The sequence below is a fragment of the Dromiciops gliroides genome, chromosome 3 (genome assembly GCF_019393635.1).
Source record: "Dromiciops gliroides isolate mDroGli1 chromosome 3, mDroGli1.pri, whole genome shotgun sequence".
In the NCBI taxonomy this organism is placed as follows: domain Eukaryota; kingdom Metazoa; phylum Chordata; class Mammalia; order Microbiotheria; family Microbiotheriidae; genus Dromiciops; species Dromiciops gliroides.
The window spans coordinates 311,440,202-311,467,514 of record NC_057863.1 but is presented as its reverse complement, the minus strand read 5'-3'; positions in this window follow the sequence as shown (position 1 = coordinate 311,467,514).

The window sequence follows — 27,313 nt, the reverse complement described above, 5'->3', positions numbered from 1 at the left end:
TAACATTTGTTTTTAAAACTTTGTGTTCCAAATTCTCTTCCTCCCTCCCTACCCTGCCTCCCTTAAGAACTCAAGCAATTCCATATAGGCTATACATGTGCAGTCAAGCAAACCATAGCAGGCAAAATCTTTAGAAAAAGGAACTAAAAACAACAACAACAAAATATACTCCCATTTGTATTCAGATAGCATTAGTTCTTTCTCTGTAGATGTATTGCATTTTTCATGTCCTTCAGAGTTGTCTTGGATCATTGCATTGCTGAAAATAATTAAGTCATTCACAGCAGATCATCTTACAATATTGCCTTTATTTTCTATACAGTATATTCCACTTTGCATCAGCTCATGTAAGTCTTTCCAGGTTTTTCTGATTGCATCCTGCTCATTATTTAGTTTTTTTTAATAGTAAACTACATTTATATAGTACTTTAAAGGGAGATTTTCTTACAAAACACCCCTGAGATTGATTATTGCAATAACAATAATAGTTAATGTTTATATAGTACCTTATACCTGACAAAAATTTTCTTTAAAATAGCACAGCATGGTAAGTACCACCACTAGCACCATCACCAGCACCACCACCACCATAATCATCATCATCTTACATTGCTCTTGCCTCTGCTTCATATTTTTCCCCAGTTGCTATTGCTAACTCCCTCCATCCTATTCGCTCCCCATGATATTTCCTATTATTTTTTATCTTCTTTTACCTTATCCCTCCTCAAAAGTGTTTTGCTTCTGACTGGCCCTCCCCCAATTTGCCCTCTCTTCCTTCTCCCTTCCCCGCCTTATCTGCTTCCCTTCCCACTTCCCCACAGGACAAGATATATTACTATACCCACTTGAATATGTAGGTTATTCCCTCTTTGAGCCAATTCTTGATGAGTGTAAGGCTCATTCACTACCCCACTCCTCCTCCATTTTTCCCTCCACTACATAAGCTTTTTCTTGCTTCTTTTATATGAGATATTTACCCCATTTCACTTCTCACTTTCCTTTTCTCCCAGTGCAATCCTCTCACCCCTTAATTTTGTTTTAAAGATGTCACAGGTCAGCCAGGTGACACAGTGGACAAAGCACCAGCCCTGTACTCAGGAGGCCCTGAGCCCAAATCCAGCCTCAGACATAAGACACTCATCAGCTGTGTGACACTGAGCATGCCACCTAACTCTGAATGCCCCACAAAAAAGATAAAAAAATGTTTTACAGACATAATCCCTTCATAATCAATTTCCACCTGTTTCCTCTGTCTAAATTTATTTCTAACATCTGCCCTAATACTGAGAAATTTCTTATGAGTTAGACATATCATCTTCCTATGTAGGATTGTAAATAGTTTAACCTTTTAACATCCCTCATGATTTCCTTTTCCTGTTTAGCATTTTGTGCTTCTCTAGGGTCTTGTATTTGAAAGTCAAATTTTCTATTCAGTTCAGGTCTTTTCACCACGAATGCCTGATAATCCTCTTTTTCATTGAAGTCAATTGCAATATTTTCTCCTTGACCTGGGAGCTCTGGAATTTAGCTATAATATTCCTTGAAGTTTTCATTTTGGGATCTCTTTCAGGAGGTGATCAGTGGATTCTGTCAATTTCTATTTTACCTTCTGCTTCTAGAATATTAGGGCAATTTTCCCTGACAATCTCTTAGAAGATGATGTCTAAGGTCTTTTTTAATCATGATTTTCCAGGTAGTCCAATAATTTTTAAATTATATCTCCTGGATCTATTTTTCAGGTCAGCTGTTTTTCCAAGGAGATATTTCACATTGTCCTCTATTTTTTATTCATTTGCATTTGATTTATTGTTTCTTAATTTCTCATAAAGTCATTAGCTTCCATTTGTTCAATCCTGATTCTCAAGAAATTATTTTCTTCAGAGACCTTTTGTACCTCCTTTTTCATTTGGCCAATTTAAAACTTAAAGAGACAAGCACATGGGAAATAGAGGAAAATCCTTACCCAACTGGAAGATCAGAAGATCACAGCATTCTCCTGCTGTGGTCACCATCTCTAATGGGCTAAAATTCTAGCTATGATGTCTAAAATCTAATGACTGGTAGCCCCATATTAGAAGCTTTGACAAGAGTTAAGCCTTTTAAGAATTTATTAAAGTGCAATCAGAAGTTGGTGATGAGAGAGAGAGAGAGGTAAAAATCTAATTATCTCTAAGAGAACCCAGCATCTGACCCACCATATAGAGGTCAGGAACCCAAGAGACCCCTCCTCTGGGGCTCCTTCCCAAAGCCACCTGTGAAACAGGAAACAGGGCTGTCCACACACAGCTCCAAGCTAATTGGCTGGTAACACTCATTGACACAATTAACAGGCGGTTCTATAGATGTAAGTTCCAGACACTGGGCAACTTCTGGACACTAAAGTCAAGTGATTTCTTTTCATATGCTTTCTCCTTATGGTGGAGCTTCCCTGCAATCTCTTTCCCAGCAGGGAGCATCATTCCCTTGTAAGGGAAATTAGCTTAATACAGATCTGAAGCTAAAAGAAATCAAGATTCTGATATGAAAAAGGGAGGGACTGTTTATACAAAGATAATAATGTGGTAGGAAGGGTTGTGGTTGCAAAAAAATTAAAAACATTGTTGAAATATATATATATATATGTATGTATATACACAAATATATTTACAAAGGCTTGATACTTAAAATTCCCTTTTCATTTTGTGCCATTCTTTTCCATATTTTTTCATAGATCAACCACAGAGGATCCAACAAATATGATGAATTTTCTTCTCTAGCTCTTTTTACATCTTGAAGTTTCCATTGACGTATGTGAGTTGACCAACTATCTATAACCTTTTGCTTACACCACACTAACAACTCCATCCCTTTTGCTTATCATCATTTTCTTCAGTGTTATCCAGAATTATGAGGGAACCAGGTTGTAACAGCTCACAAGGGCCATTATATATATATATTAAATTTAAATATATATATATGATATATGTATATATATATATATATATTTAAATTTAAGTGCTCATACCTCAGAAATCAACAAATTCTCTAAATCAGTTCTGATTTATTGTTTTGGTGATTTTATAGACTTAAGAAAGTGATAGACAAAATGTTAATAATTAAAATTCAAAGTTTATCATGATTTTTAGAAAACTGGATGTTTAACAATTATCACCGTGCTATTTGTGGCATCCCTTATAACATTTCTTTAGTGTGGGTAATCACCACAGCTTACTTCCACCTATCTCTCTTTTGTGCTTTAGGTTATCCACAAATTTAATTCTTCAAAAATTGAGGTATTCAAGAATTCATTACTATGGAATATGACTAGGAGAACATTTTTATACAAAGTTATGTGCTTGTAATGGGGCATAACTTTGGATCATTAAAAGCACTGTACAGACTTCCAAATGCTATTCGCCCTACTCTCTTCCTATGTTATGCTCTTGCTAGAACACACCTCATGAGGTACTGAGTTTGTGCCCTGGCCATTGATGGGAAACATGCTTTCCTCTTAAGGACTTGTTGCCTTAAAATGATTTAGCAAACCTTGGGAGGTCCACTTGGTTCTAAACTGCAAAAAAGATAAGGGAGGGGGTAAGATAAATTTGTATCAAAACTGCTTCTGAAATATTAGCCACTTAGATGAAAGGAATAATTCAGTCAATGGATATTAAAGAGGGGATTACTTTATGTTCTGTCTCTCCCTCATCAAAGTGTACTCAAACATCTTCCTATGAGATGGGGGAGGAACCTTACCTTTCCCCTTCTCCTAGCATCATGGTGTCAGCACATGGCAGCTGAGGAAGAGGAAAAGGACTCCATGATATATATCCTATTCAAACTAGACCAGTGTGAAGAAAGGGACTTCTGTTTACCATCCCCACACAACATTCTCCCTCTGATTAAATATCTGTACTCAGAAAATGATCTGAGGTATATTTGTCCATAATTTCACTTTTTGAAATTTATCTGGGCTTCAGAGAAAACTCAAGCATTGGCCTTTCAAATACCTTTATAGTGTCTTGAACTCAAGATTTCAACAAAGTTCATATGGCATAGTTCTTAATGACCTACAAAATATCATGAAAATAGTTCCCATAGTCCATTTAGTAGAGTTCTATATAACACATAATTTTAATTTCCAAAATTAAAAGCCTTTGTCATACCACAATTTTACTATAATTGGTATCTCTGGATGCTATATCATCATCATATACAGGGTGTATCAAAAGTACTAGTGCAAGTTTAGCCTATAAAAATCTTAATTCTCTATCACTTTTGGTACAATCTAAATTACGTTTTTGCAAATTCAATACACAAATGACATTTTACAAAGCTTACCAGAGATAACTGTTTATTTAATATTTATAAGAGATTGTCCCAATATGTGCAAATAGAAAGAAACAATAATTGAAAACTGAAATAATATTTTTATAAACTAACAAAAGTAAAAACTAGACAAAAATATAAGCAAAAAATATGAGCTTATCATCTCAGAGAGAAAAAAAGAACTATAGTAAATGAGCTCTCAGACACATTGATTTCTCCCTACAGGTTTTAGGTTCCTAAAATCAACTGAAAGCCATTTGTCCTCTATCCCTGACAGGGATATCCTGAATAATTCTGACTCAACGGATAGATGGGGAGGAGAGGTACATAATCTAGAGTTACTCTATCTTTGAAGATCATTGTGTGTGTCAATATTTCTTGGTTTTGTAGCTACTTCCATTTGAAGCAGGTTTGCTGCAACTTTCTCTTCATTCGTTATGATATGGAAACAAAGGGATAACCTAAAGTTTAATGCAACATTGCCAAAAATTCCCCCAACAATTGCCAAACCATCCTTAGAAGTAAGCATGCATCTTCCTAAAAGTGGCCAAGGTTCAGACTCAGTACTGGGAAGTGCCCCAGCCTGAGATGGGGAGAGATACTGCTATTTGCTTATTTCGCCCATTAAAATGAAAATATGTTTAGTTTTATTGGGAAGAGGAGAGAGATGAGCAATAGAACAATAAAGATATAGGACTTCTTCTTGGTATGTATTAGACAATAATAACAGATGATGGGATAAAAGATGAAATTTTTTAATCCCCTAATAAAATTAGAATGTCCATAATGATGGTGTTGGCAGTGCAGATATAGTCTCCTATCTCAGCTCACATCCATATTGTCATGCTCAGTACTACGGAACTACATTTTAGAAAAGACATTAAAAATCTGGAATGCTTTTAGAAGAGAGTGACTTCAAACCGTACCAGGGATGTATCAGGGATGTTTTACCTTAAGAAGAAAAGTCTTAGTCAATAAACATTTATTAAGTACCTACTCTGTGCTGGAAATTTTGCTAAGCAATGATGATACAAATAAAAGTATAAAACAGTTCTTGCTTTAAAGGGCCTCACAGTTTAATGGAAAGGGATGCTGACAAATTTCATATAGGTGAAGAATTGAACATGTAATTTAACCTCTATGGGCTTTAGTTTCTTCATCTATAAAAGGGAGTAGGGGAAGGGTGATTGGCTGAATAATCATTAATTCCCTTTCTATAATTTCTGATGCTGGGATTATGTATGTTGAGGAGGAATTTGACTTATGCTATGTCTCAGAGATTTTCACTAGATCTAGTTGGTAGATACTAGAAGAGTATTTATCATAATTTAGTCCTAAGTCCCTTTACAAAAAGTTTACTTTTAAAAACATTCCTCTATACTCATGTGGGATATTTTTATAAAATTTTGTTCTTTTACCAAGGGGCCAAGTATAGTGGTTTTCATATAGCAGTGTTGTTTGAAATTAATTTAATTATTGCATTATGAAGATTTTTTAAATGAAAGCATATCTTTTAAATCATTCATGGGAAATATATGATTGATTTTTAAAAAGTCAAACTGCATAAGCTTCTGTATTGACTAATCAATCAACATATATTGTTAAATGCTTACTAGGTTCTGGTCAGTACATTGGGAGCTCATAGCTACTTAAGTAAATTTTTTTTTGGTGAGGCAATTAGGGTTAAGTGACAGGGTTACACAGCTAGTAAGTGTCAAGTGTCTGAATCTGGATTTGAACCCAGGTCCTCCTGAATCTAGGGCCAGTACTCTATCCACTGCACCACCTTGCTGCCCCTTAGTTGTCATATTTTTGAAATATTTCCCTTGTTACAAAAGTAAAACAAATTACAAATGCTTTCTACTCCTTGGAAAAGTTCTGTGAACATGTAAGATTAGTTGTCAGAACAAATTTAATCCAGTTTGGAATAAAGGATCTGAGAGTGGAAGGTTTTCCTAAGATGAAAAGGAAATGTACTTGGAAAATCTTAAAAAGATGAATTGGAAACCAAGGTCAGATTTGCGTGTTCCAAGAGCTCTAGAAATGATATCTTCCTTTCTAAAAGAATCTTTGTGGTGATTACTAAAAATGTCTAAAAAGTTCATATTTTCAGATGACTTTGTTCAAGTATTAAATATAACATAGAGATCACTAACCTTTTATTTTGTTTTTATGTTGTTTCCATCCAAAGAAAGTATAGTTATCTCTTTCACATCACAGGAATTAGGGGTGCCCCCACACCCTTGATATGGAAAATCTTTGTAAAAATTTGTCATTCCCTTCATAACATAGAAGTCAGATTTTTTTCCTTTTTCTTTTATGGTGTGTTTGCAGTACCTTATTGTAAAATTTGTGTTAAGTATTTGTCGCAGACTCTGTCTTGTCTGCTGGCCTTCCCATATTATCTGCAGCTTCCACTAAACCCTGCCAACATTCCCATTTAATTTCTTATGCCAACCCGTAATTTATGGAAACCATGATGGGGAAAGTCACTATGGGGAAGGGATGACTGTATAGCTACTATGTAAAACTTTTACACACCAAAGGATTGTCCTTGTAACTGGGCTGATGTAAAGTCTGGGATGATGTAAAATCTTTGTAACTTCTATGGATTGTATTTGTATAGTAGATTTAAGCACTAGAAGGGACTTTTGAGAATTTTATTCCTACTCCCTCTTTTTATAATTGAGAAAACTGAGGCCTACAGAATTTAACTGATTTGTTCAGGGGGTCACACAAGTGATAAATAGAAGCACTGAGAATTGAACCTAGGTTCATTGACTTCAGATCCAGGATTTGCATCTCTCTCTCTCTCTCTCTCTCTCTCTCTCTCTCTCTCTCTCTCTCTGTCTCTCTCTCTCTCTCTCTCTCTCTCTCTCTCTCTCCCCCTCGTATGCCAATTAAATAATACAGCTGTCAAGGTTGATGTCCATGATATTTAAGGTTTTCTATTTTCCCTTTTATGTGAAAAACGCCTTATTATTAACTGAAGAAAATTCTTAAATATTCTACCTGAACCCTTAGTCTAGGACTTTGCATAGCTCAGAAATTATGACTTTGAACATGCTATCCACTTGATCATAGTTTAAAACAGAATCTCATAGTACTATACTTCTATTCACTTTACTTGTTCTCAGGTAATAGAGGATTCACACAGTTTCCAAAGAGTCAATTTAATATCAATTGATAATTAGAATTATCTTGTTGAGACTTAATCAATATGCAGGGTATATCAATTATTATTTTTAGTTAGCAACCTCTATATATTTCTGAATTGTTTGGGAAAATATGATCTTAATTTAAATCAGTGCAATTTATAAGAATTTGACAGTTGTGGCTTAGTTCTACTCCTAGGAGACAGAGATGGTCTTTTCCTTGTTTTCCCATATGCTTTCTGTAGTACTATACACACTGAAGTAACACATTGAATTTTCACAGATGATAGTGCTGTCTGTTGTTTGGATTTTTTGGTTTTATTTTGGATTTGGTTTGCTTTAATAGAAGTAGCTATTATATTCTTAGGAGAAATTATGTCATTTTATTTAGAAGGCATTAGAGCAAATCAAAAGTAGAAGAAAGTGGGGCATAAATTAAACCTTAGTTTCCTAAAAATCTAGAATCATTCAAGTATGTGCAATTTCAGATTTTCTAATATTGAAATAAAAGGCACATCATTGCTTTCTGTCTAAGAAAGGCAATACAGAATAGTTTGCAAAACTCAAGATGGAATAAGAAAACTGGAATTCAAGTTGCTGCTCTGTCATTTATTATCATGTGACCTTGGACAAATGATGACATGTTTGGTTCTCAGGTTCTTTACCCATAAAATTGAAATAATACTTGATTTGCTTCATTGCTACAAGGAAAATATCCTGTAACTAGAAAATACTTTCTAAATGTAAAATGTTATTATATTATTCAAAACCAGTCTAATTAATTGTGAACTACTCATAATTACATGAAAGAAAATTTTATATGATTATAACTTTGGTTTATTGTAAATCAATAAATCAAGGCATTTATTATTAAATCCCATTATGTGCCAGGTACTGTGGAAGATGACTGGGATATTAAAAAAATAAAATACACATTCTTCCTTAAAAGTGCTTGTATTCTACTTACACTGGAGGAGGAAAAGAAAAAGGAGGAGAAGAAGGAGGTGGAGCAGGAGGAGGACAACGAGGAGGAAAAAAGAAATATCCATATATGAGCATAAAGAGAATATATTTATATTGTTAAAGATCAATTGGGATGAACAAATCAAATCACCCACCCCATGTAAAATATATATCAAGCTGATAAGGCCTGTTATCTTAACATTATGAGAACACTTAATGAATAATGCATGAACTTTAGACTAAAGATGAAAAAAATCCCTCATTAACTAGAGTAATGTTGCAGGGGAAATATGTTCAGATTCACTGGGGAAACTTGGTCACGTGCTATGGGTCATCTACAAAATATCAATGAGTTCTACTCCAGGAATTTCAGATATCTAGCAAAGGAAAAGAGGGGTCTTCCTGACAAACCCCCAAGAAGAAAGCCTTTTATGAGGAGCAGCAGAACCTGAGATGATCTTAATCTTGTTTCCAGTCTCCTCTTCCTCACTTCCTTGGTTAGTGGAGGAATTTGTAAGCATTGAATTGTCCAGATTATTTTTGATTTCCTGTCTTCCTATTAGCCTTCTAATAATGTCCCAGCAACAGCTGAAAGTAATTGTTTTTATTAGTATCAAAGGATAGACTGGATTTAGTTTCCATGCTCCATGAAGAGCCTAGAAGAAAAAAATACACCATACCTAACAGAAACATCCTGAATATTCTAGCAAAAGGACTTCCAAGAGCCATGAATTACTTTCTTTGTGACATGTACTCTAAGATTGAGCCCAGTTTCTCCTGGGCTCTGTCTATACGCATGGGAAAGTGTATCACAGAGTTCAAGGATGATTGCCCCAACAGTACTAACCATAATGCTGTAATGAAATACTCCTTTCTTAAAGCCAATTAAGTCTAGATAACTAGTTGGTAATCAAATTGGTAATCAAATGAGAATCATGGCAAGAGATGCATTAGTAGTAATCTGTGAGCTATAGTGTCAGAAATACCTCCTAATCACTCAGGACTAGCTCTAGAGATCTGAAGGGAAGTAGCAGTCTTGTTCTGGAGATACACTTCATTTGGAATAAATGGAAGTTGGGCTAAAAGCTTTAGGGTATCTGCTACAGTGCTTTTAGAGTATGTTGGGAGTAGGTAATGTATTATCAGATAGGTGATACCTCTACATTAAGGAAATGTCAGGCCATTTATCATAACACTATTCAACACTATTCTTATTACCCTACTCCTATAGGAGGTAGCATTTGAACTGATCTCCAAAGGAAGCTAAGGATACTAGTATCCCATTAATTGCATCTGATCAATATTTCATGCTTCAGGAGACAGTTTCATCTTTTTAAAGGAATCATTGCAAAAGTTAATTTAGCCTGAGAGTGATAAATCTAGTGACAGACTCATACACTTAAAGTCTTTTTTCCCTCTCGCATTCTTTTGTCATGTAACCTGATTTTCCTTAAACTCCAGAGGTAAGTTTTCACATTGTCCTATAGGCTACCCTAGAATAGCAATTTTTTTCCTTTCCAAGAATTGAAAGCCCTAGAGATAGCCAGATAATTATAATGTGCAAACTGAGGAGGAAGATGGAATTACAAGGAAAATTAAATTTGAGCCAAAGTGTGGCCATGGTGACAAAATGAAACATGTTCCAATTTGCTCATTGCTCATTCTAAAAAGACAAAGCATCTACAACAGGAATAGAGGACACAGAAGACATAAGCAATGAGAGATGGAGACATGGTCTTGAATGATACAATGGTTCTTGTCTGGAACACAGTTATGTGTGCTTCTTGCATTTTTTCACTAGTCCAAGTGGGAACAACTTAATACATCTTTGAACCTATTATCTCTTCATATATTTCAGACTCCTGAACCTCATTTCCTTTATGGAAACATCCTTAAAACTAGTCTAAAGTAGACTGCTTTGCATAATTATGCAATGAGATTTATTTGTAAGTCAGTTGGCATTATGAAAATGAATATTCAAATTACAACATGGAGCACTCAAATTCTAAAACTCTGTATATATTTTTTTCAATATTATGATCCCCCAACCCTAGTAAATGGCTTAATTTTGGACCACTCTCCTAAATACAAATGCCTATTCTGTGGACCTGTCATCTGTCTATTCCCTGAACTGAGCTACTAGACTTAACCTTACATATCTCAATTTTAGTGACATAGTATAATAGGTTTAAGAATTTAGAGCTAAAAGTTCCAAAGAAGTCATTAAGTCCACCTACCTTATTTTATATATAAGGAAACTGAAGCCCAGAAAGGTTGAATTACATGGCCAATGTGTCTGCCATAGGATTCCAATCCAGATGTTTCTAACTCTATGTGCAATGTTCTTTCCAATGCACTATATTAACTCTTTATGCTATGCCTCATTCAAATGCTGTCCATACCTTGGGCATGACATTAATTTTCATGGCTTTATGAAACATTTTGATTTATTTACCAAAGCATTTATTCATCCAATTTAAATTTATTAATCATCTAATAAGCCTAAAGTATTTCACTGGGTTCTGGTTATGTGAAAAGAAAAATGGCACAGACATTGTTCTCAAGGAGTTTATAATCTAATATGGGTAGAAAAACATGCACAGAAATAACTTTGATCTACGAGGTGAGATAAGAGCAAAGGATGAATCAAAGAAAGTGGTGTGAAAAATAAAGTATGAGAAATTGCTCCACATTTTCTTAACTTAAAATCATATGACCACATTTCCAGAGGATCATTTTTAGAAGAGATATACTGAAACAGATACATACACATATGTGTATATATGTATATGAATATGTATTATATACATATGTATGTATGCATGTATAGAGTATCTCGAAGACTATTGCTTATGGTATTCACAGTTCATCTCGAAAGCATTTGCAGCAAAGTTACTGGGAGGCCTTCCTTTACCCTCGATCCTGCTCCTTGGATAGCAAGATGACACTACTTTTTCCAGGGGCAATGTCAGGAATGGATAGAGCAACAACTAGAAAGTGTTTCAAATCTTGGCTGTTGCAAGCACAAGGACCTCTCCAACCTTTTTCTGCCAATTCTCAGTGTCCTTGGACACTTCACACCACAGTTCCCCATGGTGGGGCTCTGCATTCTCACAGCAATTCTTGACCTCTTCCTGCTGCTCCTCTGTACCATGCTGTAATTTAAATTTATAGAAGAAAGCCAAGCCATTCCCCAGGCCTGAGTCAATATTTGCTGTTTAGTGATCTTCCATTCAATTCAGAAGAGTTTCAGGGCATCTACACTCTTGCCTCAAGGATAATTATTCTGACCATAGGATGCCTGAGTTGGGACATTACTGGAGTGTCTTTGCCATGGGTGTATTGGGAATGTTCTTCAGTCCAGCTCAGTATCCCAATCTTACAGATTCTAAACAAAAATCAGGGTTCTTTGGATTCTTCAAATGAGATTTCTCCATAAGAGTATATATATATATATATATATATATATATATATATATATATATATATATATGTGTGTGTGTGTGTGTGTGTGTGTGTGTGTGTGTGTGTGTATGTGTGTATGTATGTATATGTATATGTGTATGTATATACATGTATATATGTATGTATATACATTAACATTAAAAACAGATATATTAAATGAAAATAAATTCTGAAATTGTAAAAATATGTTCTATTCTGAATATTGCACCCATTGCCTCTCTGTTAGCAAACAATCTAGCTTTATTGAGAGTAGGTATTAGGAATGTGAAGGGCATCTAGGAAGAATGGTAGAAAAAGATTATGTCCAGTGAATAATTCCAAGTGGAATCATGTACATCCACTAGGGTCCTGGAAAAAGGGGGCACCTCAAACAGTAAATGCTGGTGGTTTTTATAGGGTCTTTACCTAGATCCAGTAGAAATACTTATGAGGGGAAAAGATTTAAGAGTCTGAACCTTTGGACTGGTGCTGGTTCATGCTACTTTTTTTTTTTAAATCAATTTATTTTTTACTTTTAACATTCTTTTCTCTTTAAATTTGAATTCTGAAATCTCTCCATCCCACCCACTCCCTCCCACAGGCACTCAAAAGGCAGGCAATATGCTATCATTTATACATGCAAAATCATGCAAAACACATTTCCATATTAGCCATGGTTCAAAAAAACCCAAGAAATATGAACTAAGAAAATACTTCAATTTGAACTTGAGTTAATTAGTTCTCTCTGTGGAGTAGGACATCATTTTTTCAACATGAGTCATTGGAATTTGTATCAACCTATTGATCAGAGTAGCAAAGTTATTGTTGGTTGTAATCCTAGCATCTTTGTGTTCTGGAATATCATATTCCTAGCCCTCTGTTCCTTTAACAAGGAAATTTCTAGATCATGTGTGATCCTCACTATGGTTCCATGATATTAAAATTGTTTCTTCCTGGCTACTTCAACTATTTTCTCTTTGACCTAAAAGTTGTAAAATTTGGCTATAACATTTCTGGGGGGTTCCATTTTAGGGTCTTTTGCAGGCAGAAATTGTTGGATTCTTTCAATTTCTATTTTATACTCTGGACCTAAGATACCAGGGCAGTTTCCCTTTATAATTTCTTGACATATGATGTTTAGGATCCTTCTTTGATCATAGATTTCAGGTAGTCTGATAATTATTAAATTATCTCTCCTTGATGCAAATTAAAACAACTCTGAAGTACCACCTGACACCTATCAGATTGGATAAAATTACAAAAAAGGAAAATAATAAATGTTGGAGAAACTGTGGAAAAATTGGAACACTAATGCATTGTTGGTGGAGCTGTGAACTGATCCAACCAGTCTGGAGAGCAATTTGGAATTATGCCCAAAGGGCAATAAAGCTGTGCATACCTTTTGACCCAGCAATACCACTTTTGGGTCTTTTCCCCAAAGAAATCATGGAAGGGGGGAAGGGACCCACATGTACAAAAATATTTATAACTGCTCTTTTTGTGGTGGCAAGGAATTGGAAATTGAGGGGCTACCCATCAAATGGGGAATGGCTGAACAAGTTGTGGTATATGAATGTAATGGAATTCTATTGTGCTATAAGAAACGATGAGCAGGAGGAGTTCAGAGAAACCTGCAAGGACTTCCATGAACTGATGGTGAGTGAGATGAGCAGAACCAGGAGAACATTATACACAGTATCATCAACATTATGAGTTGATCAACTGTGATAGACTAGATTCTTCTCACCAATACAATGGTACTAGAAAGTTCCAAAGGACTCATGATGGAAATGGATCTCCAAATCCAGAAAAAAAAAAGAAACGTGGAATATGGATGCAGATTGAACCATACTATTTCTTTTGTTTTTGGTGCTGTTGTTTTTCTTTTTTGAGGTTTTTCCTTTTTGCTCTGATTCTTCCCTTATAACATGAGTAAAGCTGAAATATGTTTAATGTTATATATGCATGCATATATATATATATATATATATATATATATATAAAACACCTATATCAGATTACTTGATGTCTAGGGGAGCAGGGGAGAGTGTGGTAAAGTGGCTTTTGAAGGACCGCCCCTTTTGGGGAGGAGACCATGATGAACAGCCGTGCACCTGCTGCTGCCCCGGAGAGCGTGGCCAAGCACGCCGTACTTCCGGGACGCCAACTTAAAACTAGGGGTAGAACGGAAGTTGGCGCTCTGTCTCGTTCACACTAGTGGTGATGGAGCACTTCTGGTGATTGGCTCTGGTTCTTGGCCTGGCAGGCAGTTTTGGGATTTCGGTGAGTTTTATAAAAGAATATAGACTAAGCTTAGATCTAAGATCATTCATTTGTATTTCTACTTTCCTATTTCCCTAATCAGTATCACTTGTTTGCTGCCCAAACAATAAAAGCTAATTCCTCTCTGAGTTCTCTTGTCTTCTTGAAGTGGTAAGATGTCATCAGGAGGAAGCTGGATTCTGGTCTGGAAAACTGGGCTCTGGACTCTGGACTCTGATCTGGAAAAAAACTGGATTCTGGACTCTGGTCTGGAAAGCTGGATTCTCTTCTTTAACTATTTAAATTGCTGGATTTTTACTAAACCTTAGCATAGCGTTGTCAATGATCAAATTAATAAATTCCATTACATTCCCTCCTTCATATAATAGAGGGTTGAGGTAATTATGCAATCTATAACACTTTTTACCACCATATGTTTGGATCAAAGCCAAATTTAGTATGCGTTCATGACACCTGAAAAATGTTATGGAAAGATTATCATACCATATCTCATGGTTTCGAGACAGCCAGTGATTGTGCTAGGCCACAGGTGATTAAACTGAGTGAGACAAAAGGAAAACAAATTCAGTTAAATTAGGTTATATTAGGAGGGAGAGAGGATGAAACTGGACTGTGTCTAGTAATTGTGCTCTACATAGTCGCCATCATAAGCAAACCATGGACTTACGTATACCTGTCTCTCCTTTTGTTGCATGTATATTCTCTCCAGGGCCTGCATTAAAGTTCACAGTAAGTTAGTCTCTGAAATGATAAGTTTCCATACTTCCTAAATCTCATATTAATTTCACCAAAGACAGTATGATGGTAAAAATGCTTGCTATGCTGCATAACTGAGAATATACTAGTAACATATACAACAATTCCAAACCATACCCAGAGTATAATGACATATAAATTATAAATGAATGTAAATAGCTGATTATATTAGACATTATTACATAATCTTCTTTTACCAAGTAAACCACATCATCTTATACATGAATTCTCTAGTATAACAGTAGCAGATACTTAAAGTGGTGATTAATTTATCAAAAAGGAATAAGGCTTCAATCAGCAAGATTCAATATTCAATATGTTCATTGATAGATCAATCAATAGGGATCAATAACCCTCTTTTTTAAACAGAATCCCATAAAAAAGAAAAAAAATCATTAGATCTCATGGTTCTATGAACAGAAAGAAAAAAGAAAAAAGAATTCTGGTAGCTTCTAAGGCCCAATGGCCTCACCCACATAGAAATACAAATGAATAGTCTTAGATCTAAGCTTAGTCTATATTCTTTTATAAAACTCACCAAATCCCAAAACTGCCTGCCAGGCTGAGAACCAGAGCCAATCACCAGAAGCTATATAATGGCATGATTTCATCCAAGAACATTCTCTTTTTTTATTATTATTTTTTTTTTTTGGTGAGGCAATTGAGTTTAAATGACTTGCCTAGTGTCACACATTTAGTAAATGTCAAGTGTCTGAGGCTAGATTTGAACTCGGGTCCTCCTGAATCCAGGGCTGGTGCTTTATCCACTGAGTCACCTAGCTGCCCCCAAGAACATTCTCTTTTAAACTTTATAAGAGCCTCTACAAATCTTTTAGTGATTGTTTCCCTTGTGTTTTAAATGTTGGAAGTTACTTAGGTTAGAGTACTGTTGTGTCTGGGGAACTTTCATTTGTCAGTCTCTTGTGCAAAGTGCCAGACCATTTGAGGGTTATCTCAAATTACAGCAGAGCTTAGAAAATATCAAGACATAGGTTTGGACTGAAGTTGAAGAAATATACTTATAGGATACAGGCTATTTTTCATTTTTTTTTTTTTTGGCCGGGGTATTTTTAAAATCTGTGAAGAAAAAAAATCCTGTTGTCAAAAATGGACAATCTTTTGTCCCAATGTTTGCCTGTTTTTCCATCTAATGAGAATGCAAACATTTTTGTTGTTTTGTTTTTTGGGGGAAGTTTCATTTGATTGCTATTAGCTGGTGATACTTTTTCTAAGTACAAAGTCAGGCAGAGTATGTAGAAAGGGGGGCTAAGATTATACTTGTTTTGTGACCAGCAGAAGTACTAAGAAATTCATTGAGTGTAGGAGAAATCATTATGCCTTTTTTTCTTTTTTTAGCATAAAAATATTTTATTATTTCATAGTTACATGTAACTATTTGTTTTCATAAGACTTTTAGTTCCAAATGTTTTCCCTCCCTCCCTTTCTTCCCCCCTCCACAAGATAGAAAGCAACTTGATATAAATTATATATGTACAATCACATTAAACATATTTCTGCATTAGTCATGTTGTGAAAGAAGAATCAGAACACGAGGGAAACCTCAAAAAAGAAAAAAAACAACAACCAAAAAGTAGAAACAGTATGGTTCAATCTGTATTCAGAATCCATAGTACTTTTTCTAGATGTAGAGAATATTTTCCATCATGAGTTCTTTGGAATTGTCTTGGATAATTGCACTGCTGTAAAGAGCCATCTATGACAGTTTCTCATCACATAATATTGCTGTTACTGTATACAATGTAATCCTGCATATTCTCACTTCACTCAGTATCAGTTCACTTAAGTCTCTACAGGTTTTTCTCAAATCTGTCTGCTCATCATTTTTTATAGCACAATAGTATTATATTACATTCATATACCACAACTTGTTCAACCATTCCCCAATTGATGGGCATTACCTTGATTTCCAATTATTTGCTACAACAAAGAGAGTTGCTATTTTTATTTTATTTATTTATTTATTTTAATTTTATTTTTAGGCCCTTTTTCATTTTCTATTATCTCTTTGGGATACAGACCTAGAGGTGGTATTACTGGGTCACAGGGTATATATAGTCCCATCCATAGCCCTTTGGGCATAGTTCCAAATTGTTCTCCAGAATAGTTGGATCAGTTCACAACTCTACCAACAATACTTTCATGTTCCTATATACCCACAGCTTCTCCAACATTTATTATTTTCCTTTTTTTGTCATATTGGCCAATGTGATAGGTGTGAGTTGGTACCTGAGAATTGTTTTAATTTGCATTTCTCTAATCAATAGTGATTTAGAGCATTTTTCTACATGGAAATAGATGGCTTTGATTTCTTTGTCTGAAAACTGCCTGTTCATATCCTTTGTCAATTTCTCAATTGGGGAATGACTTGCATTCTTATAAATTTGATTTAGTTCCCAATAAATTTTAGAAATGAGGCCTTTATCAGAAAAACTGGCTCTAAAAATTGTTTCCCAGCTTTCTGCTTCCCTTCTAATTTTGGCTGCATTGCTTCTAGTTTGTACAAAAACATTTAAAATTTGATGTAATAAAAATCATCCATTTTCCATTTTATAATATTCCCTATCTCTTGTTTGGTCATAAATTGCTCTCCTCTCCAAAGATCTGAGAGATAAACTACTCCTTCCTCTCCTAATTTACCTATGGTATCACCCTTTGTGTCTAAATCATCTACTCATTTTGACCTTATTTTGTAATGCAGTGTAAGATGTTGGTCTATGCCTAGTTTCTGCCACCCTATCTTCCAGTTTTCCCAACAGTTTTTGTCAAATACTGAGTTCCTATCCCAGAAGCTGGAGTCTTTGGGTTTATCAAACAGTAGAGTACTATAATAATTTACTACTGTAACTCCTGTGTCAAACCTATTCCATTGATCTAATACTCTATTTCTTAGCCAGTACCAAATAGTTTTGATGACTGCCCCTTAATAGTATAGCTTCAGATTTGTTATGGCTAGCACACCTTCCTGTGCACTTTTTTTTCATTAGTTCCCTTGATATTCGTTACCTTTTGTTCCTCCAGATGAATTTTTTTATTATTTTTTTCCTAGCTCTATAAAATAATTTTAGGTAATCTGATTAGCATAGCACTGAATGAGTAAATTAATTTAGGTAGAATTGTCATTTTTATTATGTTAGCTTGGCCTATCCATGTGCAATTGATATTTTTCTAGTTATTTAGATCTGATTTTATTTGTGTGAAATGTGTTTTGTAATTATGTTCATAGAGTTCCTGGGTTTGTCTTGTCAGGTAGACTCCCGAGTAATTTATGTTGTCTACAATTAATTTATGGCAGTATTTGGGAGTGAATGGATGGGTTTATCTGGAGCTTGTGGATGTCACAGCCTCTCCTCCACCATCTTGGCTCTGCCCCTACAGTTACTTTAAATGAAAGTTATCTTTCTCTCTTGCTGCTGAGCTTTTTTGGTCATGTATAGAAACACTGATGATTTATGTGTATTTATTTTATATCCTGTAATTTTGCTAAAGTACTTTATTGTTTCAAGTATTTTTTTAGTTGATTCTTTAGGATCCTATAAGTATACCATCATATCATCTGCAAAGAGAGATAGTTTTGTTTCCTCCTTGCCTATTCTAATTCCTTTAATTCCTTTTTCTTCTTTTATTGCTAAAACTAACTTTTCTCATAGAATATTAAATAATAGAGGTTATAAAGGACATCCCTACTCCCACCTTATCTTGTTGGAAATGCCTCTAACTTATTCCCATTACATATAATATTTGCTGATGGTTTTAGGTAGCATTATGACTTTTAAAATACATTTTACTTGTTTAGTCATTCCCCAATTGATGGGCATTCCTTTGATTTCCAATTCTTAGACATCACAAAATGAACTGCTAGAAATATTTTTATACAAATTGGTTTTTTTTCTCTTTTTGGGGATGTATTTGATATATAAACCTAGCAATGGTATTGCTGCATCAAAGGGTATGCACAGTTCTATAGCTCTCCAGGCACCATTCTAAATTATTCTTTTTTCACGACTCCACCCAGCAGTGGATTAGCATTCTGGCTTTCCCTCATCCCCTTCAACATACAATATTTTCCATTTTTCTTATATTTTCTACTCTGATAGGTGTGAGATGATACCTCAGAGTGATGGTGATGGAATATTATTGTGCTATAAGAAATGACAAGCAGGATGATTTCGTAAAGGCTTAGAAAGACTTTATGAACTGATTATAATGAAGAGAGAAGAACTATGAACATCGTGCACAGTGACAGCAATATTCTTTGTTGAAGAACTTTGAAAGACAACTATTCTCAACAATAAAATAATCCATGATAATCCCAAAGGACTATCAATGAAAGATATTATCCAACTCCAAAGAAAGAATTGATATTGATGGAACATAGACTGCAGCATGGTATTTTTCACATTCTTTCATTTCTTTTCTTTTATTCAAATTTTCTTATACAAAATGATTAATATGGTACTATTTGACCTCATTGTACATGTATATCTGATTGCTTTGCACCTCAGGGAGGGGGGAGGGAAGTAGGAATAAAAATTAGAACCCCAAACTATAAATAAAAATATTTATTACTGGGGACAGCTAGGTGGCACAGTGGATAAAGCATTGGCCTTGGATTCAGGAAGACCTGAGTTCAAATCCAGCCTCAGACACTTGATACATACTAGCTGTGTGACCCTAGGCAAGTCACTTAACCCTCATTGCCCTGCAAAAAAATAGACAAAAATGTTTATTACTTAAAAAATAAAATAAAATACATTTTATGATGGAAAGTGACCCGAATTAATGTAACTAGAGAAAATGTTTACCTTCATTCTCTCTTATTATCTGTTAAATGAGTAATAGTATTATGTATAGGGAATAGAGAGCTGGCTTCAGTTAGGAAAATGCGGGTTCAAAGTCCACGTTTGATATGTAACAGATGTATGACCCAACCTTGTCATGTAATTTTTTAGTTCCTGCTCTCCCTCTTACCACTTGCAACTCTATAAAACTATCAATTTAGTAAATATGATGAATTGCATTGTTATAGGGGGCAGATAATTGTATGGTTCCTGTACAACTACATCAAAAATCCAGACATATCCAGACAAATACACACATACACACACACACACACACACACACACACACACACACACACACCACATGCACAATGCCCATGCCCACACACAAATGCATATCACATGTAGTCTAACATAGATAAGAATATACCATAGTGAAATTCATTTTGCCCCTTCTTTGTCCCAGTAGTGAGAATTATGAGAGAGCTTGTATTTGGTTAGAACCAGAGAGACCTAGGTTCAAATCCTATCTTTAACAACTAGTAACTGTAAGATCATCAAAAAATTGTTAATTTAGTATAACCTGGATTTTTCATCTATAAAATGAAATGTGCACCTTATTGGTATGTTATGACATTTAAAGGAGATAATTTAAATAAAAGCACTTTGAAACATAAAATATTATAAGCATCTCCATCACAATTAGGCATAGCTTTAAAAAATGGTGCAATTTTCATTTTGATTATTTTCTTCAGGTGGTTCTTCAAGTGCTATTCAGTGGAGGAGAATAGGATGTCATCAGAAGGGAAAACATAGCCATTATTCAGGCAAGATACAAAGCTTGACTTGATGTGCCCTGTCATAAGAGATGTGCTGAATAGAAGTCAAGTCATCCCGCTTTGATTTCTGGGATACCCTGGCCTCATAGTGTACTCCAAAACAATTAATATTCCATACCAGGTGTTATTTCCTTTCAACACACAGAGCCTTCTCCAAGTTTCTACTACTAAGCTGCATACTAATGAACATATTTTGAAGTCTCATCTGCCAATGGCAAGTCCCAGGACATCTCTCCCAACATCCAGACTGGTGGCTTAGAGTCTGTATTGCATAAGACACCTTCTAATTAGGAAAGAACAACTAGTATCTTGTCAAAATGCAGTCCTGCAAATTAAAACAAATATATTGAGAGTTTGTGGAATTTATGTTTAATAGATATTCTTCTGGGATCTATCATTGACTTGCATTGCATTTTCTCAACAATAGTTGTTGAGGTGCCTGGTACATTTTTTTCTGGTAAGTCTTGTAATTTCATTTTTGTAAGGGCTTGAAACTTCTTCCACAAATTCACATTGGCATCTCATCTGTAATTTATAGTATCAGAGATTAACTGCGATATTGAGGGGCTAAGCAACTCACCTATGGCCATGCATGTAGTATGAGAAAGAAGCAGGGCATGGATCCAAATATTCCAAGACCAGCCCTATACCTACTGTGCTTCAAAATCCTAACATTTCTAGTAGAGAATTTTTTTTGGGGGGGGGCAGGGCAATGAGAGTTAAGTGACTTTCCCAGCGTCACATACCTAGTAAGTGTAAAGTGTCTGAAGCCAGATTTGAACTCAGGTCCTCCTGAATCCAGGGCTGGTGCTTTATCTACTGTACCACCTAGCTGCCCCCCATCTAGTAGAGGATTAATAAATGTTTGTTGAATTGAATTGAGGTACAAAAATACATTTCTTTTATTCAGTCATTTTTCAGTTGTATCCAACTCTGCGACACCATTTGGGATTTTTGAGGCAGACACTAGAGTGTTTGTCATTTGCTTCTCCAGTTCATTTTACAGATGAGGAACTAAGACAAACAGGGTAAGTGACTTACCCAATATCCATAGCTAATAAGTGCCTGAAGCTAAATTTGAACTCCTGAAAAAGTCTGCCTGATTCCAAGTCCAGTACTTTCTCCATTGTGACACCTAGCTGCCCCATTCAGTATTATTCTTCAATTATTTGATTTTTATATGTAAAATCTAGGAAAGCTTGCAACTCAGACATGTTGATTAAGAGTTATATTAACATATCCATTCATTTCAAATAGTAATTGACTGATATGGTTTTACCAGTCCCAATTTGTACTCTTTAAAACCAAAAGGTGCTAGCCATATAAGTCATCAAAGAATCTCTACAAGATACTTGCTCACCATTTCTACAACTGAATGTTGCTGATACCTTTTGTTTGCTTATTATAATCATGTCCAGATAGAATACCTCACCATGCACATAATCCCTTGCCTCAAAAAAACAATTGTTAAAAAATAAAGCCTGCAAACCCAGTGATTCTAAGTGAACATGTATGCAGAATTCTACAACCATAGATATTCATCACTCAATTTCATTTTAGCGTCATTTTCATTTATAAAACCTGTTTCTCTAATGAAGCAATAAACATCATTTGTTAATTTTAGACTTAAATTGACTTTAGTGAACATACCCTATATTACAGATTCACAGAATTTCAGAGTTGGAGGGAATCCACAGGTCATGTAATTCTAATCCATTCATTAGTTACAATTCTTGCTAAGATCCCTGTCATAAATTGCCTTGACAATGTGGATCAAGCCTGGGAATTCTTCAGAGAGAAAATTAATATAGGATGTGTTTTTAAAATTATCCCTTTATAATTTCCTGTTTCCTTATATTTTCCATGTTACTTTGTCCTTTCTATAGAAACTGGAAGATATCAAGTACTAATTGGTGTGATGATGTATAGTTTTCTTTAAAGTGAGATAAAAATGTGGGAAGAGTAATATTGTCTAGAGGGTAAGAGGCTCGACCTCAACATCAAGAACACCTATATTTTTGTGAACAAGCTGTTTTACTGTGACTTTGGAAAATCCTCTCTGAAGTGCACACTAACCTTCACTAACTGCAAAAGGACATACAGCCTGTGTGCCCTTTCATTCATAGGTTTTTCTGATTAATGAGACATTTACAAAGCACTTTGAGCTCGTTAGAAGAAAGACCATTGTTAGTAATTGTGAATTAAGGAACACTGTGACTGGAAAAAGAACATGGTGTATCAATGGGAGAATAGTGAGAAAAATGTTTCTCTTGAAGATAGATCATCCTGGTAAGTAAATTTCAGATCTTTGGTGGAAGGTACTAGAAAATAAGGTAAAGATGTGCAGGTCTATATATGGCTCTACTTTTGTGAAAATTAAAAAAAAAAATCAAAGAAATACCTAGGTCAACTCTAATCTACAAATCAATTAGCAGCAGCAACAACAAGCTCTAACAGGAGACTAAATTGAATGGAAATATTAACATTATTCTACAGAGTCACTTTGGTATACATAACACTCTTCAGCTCATCCTTAAGGTACATTATCTATCTCTATCTTCCTTCTTTCTTTCCTTCCTTCCTTCCTTCCTTCCAATCAGTGTTAAGTGACTTGCCCACAGACCCACAGTTAGTAACTGTCTGAGGCCAAATTTGAGCTCAGGTCCTCCTGACTCCAGGGTTTGTTCCCTATCCACTGTGTAATCCAGCTACCTCATGTTGCATAATATTTCAACTTTGCTTCTATATTACTTTAATATTACTACTTTAGTTTTCGCAACTGTGGTGACCAGAAAATAACAATTCATGTCTCTAATAAATCCAGAAGGAGCAAAGCCAAAATATCAACACTCAATGGCCCTAATTGTTCTGTTATCATTAAACAACATAGTGAGGAATGCTTTCATAGTTAACAACATGGTTGTTAATTTTTTCCACTGTGCAGCCTGTACAACATAGATATCCATGAGCACCAATATGGAAGCAGCATTCCTTAGTTTAGCTCCATAGTTTCATTACATGAAAAAGTCTTTTTGTTTTGTTTTGTTTGTAGTAGGAATGATTCAAGTATATGAGACACAGAAGCATACTGAAGATGCTCTTGTTTGTATTATAAATCCTCATATCACTCTGGATGGAGATGGTTTGGGCAAATTGATTCATCAGGGCATATTTGTTTCCAGTCTTTGCTAGGTGAGGAGATAATAATCAGTCACTATAGTTTGGGTGGCCTGGGCAAAATAGAGTTCTTATCCTGAGAAGACAGAGGAAAAATTGATGTTAATTCAGATCAAAGGCACAGTAGGGAAGTAAGCAGCAAAACATGAGAGCTGAAAAAGTATGAAAGAATGGAAACTTATATGTGAGTTGGGAGGAAATTAGATGATCAGAGGAACCCAAACAAAAATAAACAAATGACAGAAGGTCCAAGATAGAAAGAATCCAGTGGTCAGAAAAACAACCAAAAAAATGTGGCTTATGAAATTCAAGGAGTAATAAGAATGCCAATTAGTTCCATATTAAGAATTCAATATCCATAATTTCCTTCTATGGTATGCTAGAGTAAGGTAGGTAATTTAGGATTTACTGAAGTCTCTCTGCCCAATGAACAGTTTTTCCTATAATAAAGACAAATAGGAAACAATACCTGGAGTTAAATCAAGCAGTTTTCCCATGGAATATTGAAAAGGTTCATGGGCAAAATAAATTCTCAACTGAAGGCCCTTCTTAATTGAAAACAATAGGTGAGTGGTATTTTTTGCCATCTCTTGTAATACTCTATCAGATATTAATGGGAGCCAGGAGATATGGTATGCTGTGCCATTAACTCACTCTGTCAACTGGGCATGGTCACTTTTTACTTTCCTCATATCTCACATGAAGAAATCTAGGCAAAATTAGATCAAAGATCCAGTTCATCTTAAGAAAAATCTGTTCAACACTATACTCTATACCCCAGCTGAATCCCAAGAAGAAAAAATAATCAAGAATTTACTCACTGAAGGCACTATATATGAAAGCTCATTTGTATGAAACTATACAGTTTCACTTCCTCATTATGTGTTAGTATTGGAACAAATGGAATATGCTGGGTTTATACCACTGGTTCCAGCTCTTCCCACTTTTCCTGCCTTGGTCTCTCTCTACAGCTTCATCTCATAGCTCCCATCTCTTCCCTCAGAAGCCATATAGAGAACATCTAATCAATTCTACCCAACAAGGCAAATGAGTAATGGTTATGAATATAGAGAGTAAAGCTCCTCCAATAATGCCTAATTTGCTTATTCTACATATACATTTTAAGTTCTAACAATATTTTAGAGAATCTTTCTTTTAAATAATTCATTACTTCTCTAAGAAATTTCTGTAGGATGGTTGCCTACTTTAGTACTCCAGAGAAAATAAGGGAATTTATGTTGAGATCCCCTGGACTTTCAGGATTCTCTTCAGGGGCCTCTTTTTCTGATTATTTCCAGATATCAACTCTTTCTACATGAGAATTCTAGGAAGTGAATGATGATTTTTTTCGATATGTACCAAAGCAAATGACTTTAATAGCAAGGTCTCATTAGGTTCTCAGTTAAAAGCTATATTCTCTCACTTTCCAATAGTACTTGAGAGTGAACTTATAATGTCCGTAGTTGTCAGAATCTAAAAGACCCATCTTTTTCATCAATAAAGGTGTCTTGTTGAATAAGAGTAAATAAACATAATATAATAAAAAGACCTTCACATGAAAATACTTTAATGCTACAAAACAATAGAAACAAACAAAAACTACTCTGAATTGGCCTTACTCTTGAAATAGATGCATCATTTGACTATGAGAATGGAAAAAAGGAATGACAACACTAACAAGAACTCAGCTCCAAGCACAGTAGCATATAGGCAAATGGATGATTTGAAATGTATTGAATTGATTTGAATGGATCAAATTAAACTGAAAAAGGAAGAAAAACATTGGAATTTTACCATACCATAGACTAGCATGCCTTCAGAATCCTTGATTGGAAAGGTTCTCTTTTGTGAAGTACAAAAAGACATTGCTAGAAAGTCAGCAGAACCTAATTGAATCCCATTTGGTTTCATTCCTTAAAAACAACAACAACAAAAGAAGATTGACAGAGGATTGTGTGGTGAATTAGATCCCCAAATAGGGAGACTTCATAGAGTGCAATAAGAAGGATGATCAAATAATGTTAGCCTCAGGAAATTTTATTCCATGTAGCAATTAATGGCATTATTAATCTGAATAACTTTTCATTGTGGATTAGGGATCTTCTTTGATAACTTTCTAAATTGGTTTCCTTCCTTCAGTTCTCTCCTGGATTCAGTTTTCCAAAACTGCAATTCCAAACATTTCACTACCCCACAATTAAATTCTAGTTGCTACCTAGTATATCTATAATCAAATATTAACTCCTGTGTTTGGCAGTTAAAACCTTATATGATTTGTCCCTATCCTACCTTTCTAGCTTCATAACATACTATTCTCCTCTGCAGGTGGCTAGGTGGTGTAATGGATAGAGTGCTGGGTCTTGATTCAGGAAGGCTCATATTCCTGAGTTCATATCTGGCCTTAGAAACTTACTGGCTGTGTGACCATAGTAAAGTCACTTAACCCTGTTTACCTGACTCTCCTCACCTTTAAAATGAAATGGAGGGCAGCTAGGTGGCACAGTGGATAAAGCACTGGCTCTGGATTCAGGAGTACCTGAGTTCAAATCCGGCCTCAGACACTTGACACTTACTAGCTGTGTGACCCTGGGCAAGTCACTTAACCCCCATTGCCCTGCAAAAAAAAAAAAAAATGAAATGGAGAAGGAAGTGGCAAACCACTCCAGTATCTTTGGCAGGAAAACCCCATATGGGGTCACAGAATCAGACATGAATGAAAATTCTCTACTACTCATACAAGGGTCCAGTTAAATTGGTCTTCATAATGCTTCTCACAAAGGACCCTTTCTCTACTGTCTCTATGCTTTTTTTTGTGGGTCAGTTGGGGTTAAGTGACTTGCCTTGGGTCATACAGCTAGTTAAGTGCCTAGTGTCTGAGGCTGGATTTGTTTTTGTTTTTTTTGTTTTTGTTTTTTTTTAGTGAGGCAATTGGGGTTAAGTGACTTGCCCAGGGTCACACAGCTAGTAAGTGTTAAGTGTCTGAGGCCGGATTTGAACTCAGGTACTCCTGACTCCAGGCCCGGTGCTCTATCCACTGCGCCATCTAGCTGCCCCTCTGAGGTTGGATTTGAACTCAGGTCCTCTTGACTCCAGGGCTGGTGCTCTATCCACTGTGCCACCTAGCTGCCCCTCTCTATGCTTTTGTACTGGCGAATCTTCAAGCCTGAAATTCATTCATTCATTTAGCTCTGCCTCTTAGAATCCCTAATTTTGTTCAAGGCTCAGCTCAAATGTTACCTTCTGCATGAAGCTTTTTCTTATTCTTGACAGTGACTACTACTTTCCCCAAAATGCTTCTTATTCTTGTTTTGTGTACATTTTGTAGAAACCTACATAAGCTGATATGATCTCCTTCATTAGAATAAAAGTTTATTGAGACTATAGACTCACTTTTGTTTACACATCCCCGGGAATTAGCATTATGCCTACTATATGGGAATTACTTTATAAATGTATTTTTTTTTAAACTTTGTGTTCCAAATTCTCTTCCTCCCTCCTACCTCCACCCCGAAAAACTCAAGCAATTCAATATAAGCTGTACATGAGCAGTCATGCAAAACATTTCCACATTAGCCAGGTTGTAAAAGAA